An 11,776-nucleotide genomic window follows, 5' to 3' on the forward strand; every position below is an offset into this window, starting at 1 on the left:
CTATTGTTGTTGTGGTTCTTCATGTTGTTTCATTGACTGCGCACCATATGACTAACAGGCTGTTATCAGCGGAGGCTCTACCACACATGATAACATGCGCCGCTCAACAACATCTCAGTATTTGCACCTCAGCACACACTCACAAACACACGCTCCTATTGGCAGCATTACAATAATGGATGTATAATAAACAGTAGAAACATCTGCAGTGACGGTACGACCCATGTTAAACATTTTTTTTTTTTTCCATTTGAAGAAAACCCTGGATGTTTGTATATCAGCGTGAAATGGAAGCAAGAGGTGACCTCACCACCCACCTGCCGGTCGGAAGCTGTGGTTGTTCTCCACCCACACACACACACACACACACACTAATGAGCACTAGAAACCTCAGCGGAAACACTCCACTCAGCTGCCTTGCGTGACTTCTCTTTATACACAACAAGTATAGTCACTCCAAACCCACTTCAGCTATATTAATTCACTTGTAAACACAGGCGGATGCAGTTGGACTCTGGACTCCTAGAGGTCAAGGTAGATGCAGAGGAATCAGACAATTAATGGTCTTTTGTGTGAGCTTTTCTGTAGCTGCTGTCGCTCAGGAGCTACAGCGGGTCATGCAATACGATCGCCGACCTTTCAAGGCAGCTTCTGGTGTAAATTCAAGGTCATGCTCTCCAAAAGCGTTCCAGGAAATAGAAGGGCGCAAAAGAAAACAAATATCGCTTTATCTGTAATGATTCATCTTAAATCTACATCTTTATTTGCGAAGTATACCGAAAGTCTTTCAGACAAAACAGTCAAGCTCAAGCACAGTGCATGCTCTCACACCTGGGCTGGGTGGAACAGCAGACCTCCATCACAGACTGCACGCTCACCTGTTCAGCTGCAGAGGTTTCATTTCAGGGCCTCTGCCTCAGTAGCTGAGGCTCATGTGACGAGTCGGCGAGGCTCTTCATGCTCCGGCGGCTCGTCTGTCTGTCTGTTATCACACCGTGTTCTCCTGCAGTCCCGTGATGTTTGGGTTTATACTGATGAACAACAAGGCGAGCTCGGACAGTTTATAGGACCGAGCGGACAGAAATATTATAAATCCACACTAACATCACTTTACCTCAAGGCAGATTTTATGAATCTCTGCTGTCTCATCTGTTTTTTCTATGCATCCATCCAATTTACATCATAAAGTTATTGTTTAAATATTATTTTATGTTTAGTCATAGTTTAATACCAGTCTTGTGATTCTGTACGTGCTTCGTTGTAAGCCCAAAATGTCCCTTGTTGTTTTTGCCTAATGTGACCAGTATAATTTAAAAAGAAGAGATATATTTTATCTCAATGAGGTGTTTCTGTTTAAACATCATTTTAGAAATCATGATTGTCATCATGAGCACAGCTTGCTTTCTACTTAGTTCTGATACTTATGAACTTAAAGATGAACGAAGAGGAGAAAATGAAACAGCGCTGAGAATATAGGTGAAGAGTTGTTTTTTTTGTTTCGTTTTTTTTTCTTAGACAGTCCAGAGGACAAATGATCGGGGCTGAAGAGGAAAAAACTGACAATTCTTTCTTCCCGCACCTCCTCCATTTCTCCTCCCCTTCCTTTTCTCTCTCTGCATACCGACACAGTGAGTCATCTCTGGCAGGAAGCTTCCAGCTCAAACCAGAAATCAGAGTGAGGGAGGGATTTGGTAGAGCTGATATTGCAGAGTGGAGAAGTAGAAGTGGGAGGGCAAAGCGGGGGGAAGAGGAAGAAAGCAAAGGCATTCGATGGGAGATTCCCCGGCTGCGTCAGACAGGAAGCAGGGAAAAGACCAAGTCATGATTTTTTTTGAGGAACCAGAGCCATCAAAAAAAACATTCCTCAGTGGAGCAGAAAAATCCATCGTATCACCTTGTAATGCCTCAGCTGGATAACATGACGGCACTTAATCATGCTTCCGTTTATGAAACAGCTTTCACAACACCCGCAGCATTTGACTGTCACGGAGGGAAGTTCTTGGAAAGTTAAAAAAAAAAATAAAATAAAAGGAGCCAAAAAACTGTTTACTGAACCCATTTCAGAAACGAATGAACAGCTTTCATGAAAACATCAACAGAAGACAAAGAGAAAACAGAGACCGAAGAGAGGGTGTGTTTGGTGTTGTGCCATCGCACTGAATGAAACAAACAGAGCAACATTACAGGCGTACTTGGAGAGTGAATGTATTTGGACTTTTCTAAATATGAGGCTTTATTGTTTGATGAAAAAAGAAATTTGCAGTATTGCCAGATAGAAATGTTCCTCTTAGAGCAGCACACAGTAAGATGCAAATCTGTGGTTTTGTGTAGAATGTGAGCTACATTCCTTCAGTTGTAAGGACACGTTCATGTGGGCTGATATCCGCGGCAGTTATTCTTTATGTCCGATCGGTGAGTAACATGAAAATCCTTTGATGAGTTAGTTTAATACCAAGAGCCCATTTTGCCTCAGATCTATAGAAACCCAGGAATTAGAAAAGTATTTGAAGTATTTGCACGGTGGGAAACACCCAGAGGCCTGGCCGGGTGGAGCTGCCTTCAGGTGCAAAGTCATACATCCGATACCTTTTACTGTTACTAATCTGAGATCTTTCCCACACCTCCCACTTCCTCAACAACGGCGCTTCAAACCGGATTGGCCCAGCAGGAAGGAAGATCACCTCTGTTCAAACAGAAACGCCACCATCATACCTCTGACACGACCTGTAACATGCCACACATACCAACACTGGAACACTGTGTGACTGTGCCATTTCTGAGTTAACAAAAGAAGAAGCAGCATCGCCTTGTGCGTTCATGGGTTTACAGCGGCTTTGTTTCACCAGCAGTGAAAGGTGTTGGAATGTGACTTTGCTTTTGATTTTTTCAATAATGTAGTTTATTTTTGCCCTGCTTGTAATGAAGCAATGGAACAAATGTCCTGATGAAAACTTGCCAGACTGACATTACAAATGTATTTTGTGTTCTCGTGCTGCATAGAGAATCCTATGAATTTAATAATTATATTTTTTTCTGCCACAATGTTACCTTTTTTATTGTAAATTTTACAAAACCTAAGACCACATACCTTATTTGCATGGCGGCCATTTTCCTCCAACATTACACTCAAAGTGGAAACTTGAACGCTGTGATAATGTAAATCTGTGTTTCAGATCTTAAGTCAGATGAATGTGGGTAACCTGACAAATTGTTGTCATTTCACTGCTTCCTAATTCATCAGCAACTGAAAAGATGATGGGTAGCACAAATCTGGAGGCACATTTGTTGATTTTTTAAAATGAATTCATGCCTTTCTCAGCTCAGATGGCTGCTTGATTTTTGGGATTAAAACGTCGATCATCATCCCTCCTGTTTATCACCCTGACTGCAGCAGCGATCCAGGGAGGTGACCACCACTGTCCAGTGTTTATGTCCAGTAATGGTGACTGTTGTCTGGAGCCAGGCATCTACTTTACTCCATCAGTGTCCCTGTCATGACCCCAGAGGTCTCATAAACTTCTACTGTATTTGCTTTAATGTGTTTTGGTGAGTGTGTTTGGTTTGTTGAGTGAGTGTAAGTTGTCCAGAGAGCTGATTTAGTTTAAATGCCGGCTCTTCCCATTTCCTGTGGGCTCTCCTCTCTCTCATCTGTGTACTAGACATGTTTCTAAAAATGTGTCACTGCTGGTGGTTTTGGGGGGTTGGAAGAGGGGAAGAGGGGAGTTTGGTTTACGTGCTGTGCCAGGGTTTCCCCCAAGCCCCTGGTCGTTACAGTATCATTCTAGAGAGGAGAGAGATTAAACCCACACAGAAGCACTCTCTCTTACACATTCTCTTTATCTCTTTGTAAGTGCAGCCCACAGACACGCTCTCTACATACTTAGGAAGAAAATTTTATCTGATGTGATGAAAGAGGATCTTCCCATAAAAGACTGACTCATCATCTGTTTGGTCTCATTTTAAAGTTAAAATCCTCAAATGTTCTTCCAAATGGACTGCAAGTTTTGAGAGCTAAGAAATGTATGAAAAACACGCTGGTTGTTTGTTTGAGCTCAATATTTTGGAACACTAATTGAGATAATTGCGATGATTATCATTATGATGTTGTTGTTGTAGTTATATTGCAGATTATTAGGTTATTATTAAATTATCAATTTAATTTTGCTAATTCAGTCAGTTAAACAGATATTAGAGTTTTTTGTAAAGAATGGTTGTCCTAAAACTACAACCGCATACTTCGTGGTTAAATTTGAAGTATTTTAATTGTCTAAAGCAGAATTACCTCCTCCGCATCCTGATTGAGCAAGGAGCAAAAGCTGACTTTCTGTAAATCATGAAGATTAACGCTTCCTAGTATCATTTAAGCAGTTCCCCCTCTTCTAGCACTGTGGAGACAAGCCTTCAGAGGGACGACAGGAATGTTGGCACAGAGCTGCACAGATGACGAGACATGTCAAGCAAAGTGAACTCACATGCTGAACAATCAGACAGAGATTTAGGATTTCATGAGCCTGTAAATGTGTCAAATCTTTTTCACATGAGGCGAGAGCGCGGCCGGGTGGAAAAATACAGGGCGACAATAAAAGGAAGTAGTTGTTCAGAAGTTTCAAATCACAACAATTCTAGAAAAAAAACGCTTATTTAACAGGTAATTCAAGATAAATCTGTTTTTTATCCCCCTAAATGAATTTTTGAAATGACCTCTAACTTCAAAATTAGACTAAATCCATACAAATATATGCTTAAATCAGAGAACAGACAGGTGGAAGCTCATCAGACATTGAACGTCAGAGGCGCGGCATCTGTGAAATGTTGAAATGTGAAACTGGGACATGAATGAACAAAGGGGTGAGACACATCCGACGCTGAGCCGGTTAATTAATTCTCACAATTCCTATTCAGACGAGCAGTTTGTACTCATTCTAAAGAGCAACAAGTGTCAATCACATCCTTACGCAAAGTCTCTACTTCTTGGTGTTGCATTAAGCATTGGCGCTGGCACTTAGTGTCGAATCATCCAATGCAGATGTCATTTTTTAAGAGAAAAGTACACAAATTCTTCTTCTTCTCAAGCAGAAGTAAAGATACTCATGTAAAAAAGACTGATTCAACTTATTTACTCAAGTTAAAATAAGAAAGTACAGGCTCTGAATGTACTCAAAGTAAGAGAGTATAATTTCTTAGTAACAGTTCCCTTAAATACGGCCATGGGTGGGGAACGTCTTGCTGCGTCGTCGGCGTCTGCAACGTTGCCCCTCTGTCTGTTTCCATCTTGTTACATCTTTTACGTCATTTTGTCTCGCTAGGTCTGCACGTGTTGAACTCAGTCATGTGATGCTGGGAAAGCGGCATGCAAAGCCTGACAAAAGATTGATATTCCCCCCACAGGCATTGAACTAACCTGTATTGAAAATGTAGCCTGTATTGAAAATGATATTTGTCTTAAAATGTAAAAAGTAGAGGTATAAAGTTGTCAGGAACATACATACAGTACTCAAGTACAGATACCTGGACAAATGTACTTAAGAGCAGAGAGAAGTATTTGTACTCCCTACTAATCACTCCGAGCATCACATGTGCTGTTTCTGGTTTTACTGCAGTTTCTGTGGTTTGGTCCAAGTGGTGCCGCCGTACCTGTAGCTGTCCGAGACGACACGGATCGAGTGATGAAATGGCCACCTGAGCATGTGCAGTAAGGTTCCTGCTGCTGAGTTCTCGCTTGGCCAATAGATCTTACATTGTGATGATCTCACCAGTTTTGAAATAGCTTTTCCTGTCCTGAGTAAAAAAAAATTGAATATAATGAACCTCAGTGAATCATGAATACCTAAAAGGTCAAGTCATGTTTGACCTTGTTTGAGTTGTCCTGTTAACAGTTTTACAGACATCTCGTTCATAATGGTGCTCTATGGGGAGAATATTAGCTAGAATACAGTGAGCGGCCACTGGGCATGATTGGAAGCATGGCGGAGCAGCGCTGCCGTCCGCGGGTCTAAAGTACAGATTCATACTGGACTGATTTCATACAGAAGTTTCAACCGGGATAGTTTTTAGTTTATCTGTCATTGATGTCCACATTGGTGTTTGTTTGTCTATTTTCATGTTGCACATCTTTTTGGCATCGTCTTTGTCCAGCTCATGTCAGACTGGCTGAATGAACGTGCGTGAGTGCTGCCAGCTGGAATGTGTCCAGACTAACATCCCTCTGACCTCCAGTCCTCCTCCATTCCCCTTTTTGTTTACTTTGAATGAATCATATTGCGGAACACACAGAGGCATCAAAGGGTGACGACCGTGGCGTGGAGTTTCTCGCTCCTGATAACCCAGAAATAAACGTGTTTTCCTCCTCCGCGCAGATTTATGACCTTGAACTGGAGGCTCCATGATGACTCAAAAGCTATTTTTAAACACACTAACTGTAGATTTTTTTTGTTTTTTTTTTTTTTAAGCAAAGGGTGAATCTGGGAAAAACAGAGATGAGTCCTGAATTCATGTGTCTTTCCAAAAATCAGCGCACTGCTGACTCAGACTGTGAAAAGTTTCTTTTGGAACTTAGTAAGATAGAGATTGATAGAAAAGAAAAGCTGGAACTTGATTTTTATTTTTTTTTTGTGCCTTTTGAAAGAACATTAGTTTCTGCCCTGAATGAATTGTGTCTTTGTGTGAAGAACAGAAATGGGGACATGAACTGGGTCAGACTCCAGCTGGAGGACATCCATCTGTTAAATAATCCGACGGTCCATCAGGTCCGTCAGGATTCTCTCATCTTTGTCCAGTTCGCAGCAGCTTTTTTAAATCAGTCAGATGATCGCAGAGTCCTCCAATCATACATTTTGACTCATTGAAATGTTTTGTCTTTTTATAGAACTTACAAACTGAAATTTGAGGTTTAAGGGTTTGTTTTACGACACAACAAACGCACGCTGAGATCTTATTGTTCTATACAAGAAAGAAAATATGAACATATTGTTCACGGTGTGTTGAAGACGACTCCAGGAGCCTCACAACCTGAGGAAAGAAGCTGCCCTGTAGTCTGTTGGTGCAGCAGTGGGTACCTCTGTATCTTCTTCCAGATGGCACAAGAACTTTTGATTGGACTAAATGTAGCACATTCCTAGTACAAAATATGATCAGCTAATTCCAAATATAATTTTAGGATGATATTTAAGTTTTATTATTATATGTTAAGCAGCTAAATGTATCTCCACCTTTACCAGCAGCAACATGAAAGTGAACACAATAATAAATCATGAGCCAGTGTGTATGTTTTATTGTATGACGGGCCTTCTTCACTACTTCTTTTACTGCCACTTAACTAGAATTAAAGTGATAATTTGATAATGGTTTTTTTCACACTGTTTGCACAAAAGTTATGGGTGAAAGTGTGAAACTGTCTTATCTGCGGACGTCCTGACTGATGCGAGGCTGACTGCAGACCTTTAAGTGGTGCGGAGTGTAAACCCATGATGAAATGAGAGAGCGATGACGCAGATGATAGCACCCTGTGGAGGAAGGCACTGCTCTCACAGCCACATTTGGGCAAGTTAAGAGGAATGTTTAGACGGTGAGACGAAGCTGGTCTGGTTCGTTATCAGCTGTTTGACTTTGTCTGCTCTCTGTGGACACCCTGCAGGAGCGTCTGTCTCCTCCTGGACTGTCTCTCTTTAATGTTGCTCTTACTGTCGGTGATATTATTTAGTTAAGTTCAGTTCACACATCCCTTCAAGGAATAACCTGCTCCTCTAATGAAGCTTTTTAAAGGTCAAAGTAAGTCATGATGTCTGCAGAGCTTGTGGCAAAGCATGTTTTCAAGTTCGGCTAATAATACCAGCTCATCCATCCTGTTCAGTCTCACAGTTGGAAGCAGGTTCACACATTTTTTTCTTGAGGTTCAACTTCAACTAAACAGGACACTGTGAGCAAACATCATCAATCAGTAAACCTTTGTAGGTTAAACCTGATCTCCAGGACACACTAGGGGTTAACTCTGGCAGACACAAGCAGTGCAGGAGGGAAATACTGAGACCTTTTCCTTCAGAAACAAAAGGTACCAAATTCTCTCTTGCGTAGTATTAGCATCAAAATATAAGTAAAAGTAAAGCTACTCATTCTGCGGAATGGCCTAATTCAGAATAATATATCTTCTATAATTGGGTTATAATTATTCATGTATTCATGTGTTCATCATTTTTCCAGCAGCTGGAAAAGACGTCACATACTGCTGGGTGGCTTGAGAAAGTACAATATTTATTCTCTCTGAGATGTAGTGGAAGCAGCAGTCTAATGAACAAAAACAAATGTGTAATGTAATGCTGCTTGAAAATGTGACAGTAAAAGAAAGAAACTGCTTTCAGACAAATACGGAAAGTTTTTCCTCTCTCGTGTGTTTTTTGTGTGTGAAACATGAAAACATTTCCGTTTCTTGTGTAAAGCCAAATTTCAAACCACAATTGAAATATAGGTAAAACAATACAGAACAAAGTGAACCACAACCAAACCGACATACTCAGCTACATACATATTGTACCGAGGTATTTCAAATAATTCACCAGCTGAATCCATGTTGTAATGTGCATCTTTCTACATTTCTAGTGAATTTCCTCTGCTGCTGTTGAAATTGCTGATTGCATGTTTTTTACAAGTGAACTTCCGCTAAACACAGAGACACGCACGCACACACACACACACACACACACACACACACGCACGCACACACACACGCACACACACACACACACACACACACACACACACATGTCAGCTGTGATTTAGTGTTAAAAAGAGGGGACTCTGTTGGATTTATTATTATCATTATAATAATTATTATTGTTATTATTATTTTGGGTGTTGGTTGTGCGTTATTTTATAATACCAGTAAATCATATCTACTTTAGGTAAGAGCTGTGGTAAACAATCAGTGTCAGACTGGGTTCGAGCCTGTAAATGCAGTGATTTTTTACTGTATTTCATTTTATTTTATTGCTAACTTGTTGCATTGACTTAAAGCTATATATATATATATACACACACACACACACATACATATACACATATATACATATATATGTTGTTTAAGGAAAGGGGCAGAAGAAGTGGAAATGTTTCAAACTTTAATTTTATTATGAGTCAGTGTTGTAACAGTGGCTACTCAGAGGTCAAGATGTTGTATCAGCTGAACGAACTTAACCGTGATGTAAAGTGGGCATTCACCGTGACACAGCCTTTAGCGATGACATCACTTCCTCTTTATGACTACCACAGTCCATGATCCTTTATCTGGGCAAAGGTCAAAGGGTCCAAAAAAATATCCAATGATGGATAACTGATGTACAAGGATTATAATGTTTATCATTTATATCAATTATCAAACAAGAGTCATTACAACAAGAATAAATTTGCATTACAGCACATGGCTACGAATCTAACCACATCCATTTTCTTTCAGTATTTGTTTTTTTTTTTGTTTGTTTTTTTTTTAAAAGTAGACAAACCATTTATAGTCACCAAAATTAAATTACAAGACAGCACAACTGGACACCTGTACATGTCCTGCATGAAAACAGCTCAGACCATAAGTTATAAAGCTTAGTTAATTGAATACATTACTTGGCTCAAGATCAACAACAGAGCCTACACCAAGCATGATCAATACGTGACACGTAGGATTTTGCCATCCCGATCATGTCATGATTCATCATATAAACAGGATGATTTAAAACAGGAGTATTGACTGTAATCATACAGAGGGAGAAATTATCACGCAAGTGCGACAAATATTATACATCAGTGATCCTCTGAGTGTCCGTCCAGGACCACCATAACATTGACATTTTGTCCTATTTTGTTGGATGCATTACTATTAAATGAGGAAAAGACATTCATGTTCCCCACAGGATGAATTGCTATGACTGTCATGGTCCTTTGACTGCTCAGGTTGAAAACTCTAGCATTTAGCTCAAAGCACTGTTGTGGTAAAGTAAACCCTGACAGAAGTGCTACGTAGCATCACTGAAGACGCTTCTTGCCAACTGGTTAAAGAATCTTCTGTGACTTCAGTAGTTGTAACTTAAAGAAAAAAAAGAAATAATGTTTTGGTAAAAAACAAAAAAAAAAAAAAAAATCACTGAGGGCCAAAAGTCACTTATCAGCTGAACCAGTATAACAGTCACCAGTTGTTGTTTTCTTTTTATCCTTGACTTATTAGTGTAAGTCGTCTTACTTGTTTACACCACATACATGTACATGTATACACTTACCATACTTATATACGTCATATGATACGGTGAGTGTGTATTCTGTGTCCTGAATCTGTGGGGGAACCAAACTGTTCATGACAGTTATTTTCCAACATCTTTACACTCAAGTTGTGACGTTGCTGTGTTATTGAAACAGTGTTTGTGTAAGCGTGTGTGTGTGGATCCCCTCTAATAGCCTTTGTTGTGGTGTACACAGTACAGAGGGCTCTTGCGTCATCAAGCGCACGCGCACACATGCACAGTAGGGGGACCCATGGATGAATGAGGGGAAACCGCAGAGAGGAAGTGATGTCATACGTCGGTGATGAAACTTTGGTTTGAAGGAAAAGAATGAAAAAAAGAGAAATAGCTCTCCCTGCTGGATGATTTGATCTTTTTGTTAATTATTATTTTTTGGGGGGGAAGGAAAAAGGTTTCCAAAAAAAGAAGATTCAAAAAGAGAAAATAAAAAAGCATTCTGTACAATGTGATGTTTTCGCTCCTCAGATGAGGGAAGTGATTAAAGAGATGATAGACAAGAAAGTGAAGCACTCAGCAGTGGAAAGTAACTAAGCGCATGTGCTACTAAAGTGCAATTTCCGTTTTACTTTATACATTTACTACACTACATTTCACAGGCAAATATTGTGCTTCATTACATCATTTATTAATTTGACTTACTGATTACATATTTACATGATATTCTTACAAACCATATTTGTAGGGATTAAACTAAAGTTAAACTAAGGTTTGCCGAACATTTTGCCTTGTGTTAGCATTCAGCGCATTTCTAAGATGGTTTTATTAAAATAATTTGTCAATGCTCAGAAAGGCAAAAGGACAAAAACGATCAAAAGAAGTGTGAGAAGGTCAGGTAACATGGTAATATAAGAGAAAACATCTGCTTGGATGGACTATAGCACTCTATATTCTACAGATATATAAAAGTATGTATTTCCTCTGTAATCAATACTATATGATAAAAAATAACTGAGTGACGTTTTACTTGTAAAAAGAAATATTTCTAAATTGGTATATTACTACTTTGACTTCAACAGTAAAACATTAAACTGTTGTTCCACCTCTGAAAACTCCTCACCTCCATCACCTTACCTCGCTGCTGATAGGTCACAGTTTGAGTTTCTGCTGCTCTGAAAGGTTTTGTGATGACACTCTGCTGCCCCCTGCTGTACAACACACGCACACACGCAATTCCTGAAACTACAAAATAACTTTTTTACTAAAGAAAAGAATGAAAGCCATGAACGACGAAGCTGCTCCTTCTTATGTATATCCTCTCTGCACTGTTAGTGTCATTATCATCAGCGTGAAAACTTTAAAATGTCAACACTTCCTTTAATGTTTCACTCACTGATGTAGTTTAAGTTATTTCATTATTCATTAAACCCTTTAAAGCTGAGTTCAAACATGAAAGCTGTCTTTTAAGTTATGGACAGCTTTTACACTATTTAGAGCAATCTTGGTATGTTAGTAAGTAGAAGGTACATTGTAGAATATGGGCACATATATCCATTAATAAA

Source organism: Acanthopagrus latus, chromosome 5, assembly GCF_904848185.1.
Source record: "Acanthopagrus latus isolate v.2019 chromosome 5, fAcaLat1.1, whole genome shotgun sequence".
In the NCBI taxonomy this organism is placed as follows: domain Eukaryota; kingdom Metazoa; phylum Chordata; class Actinopteri; order Spariformes; family Sparidae; genus Acanthopagrus; species Acanthopagrus latus.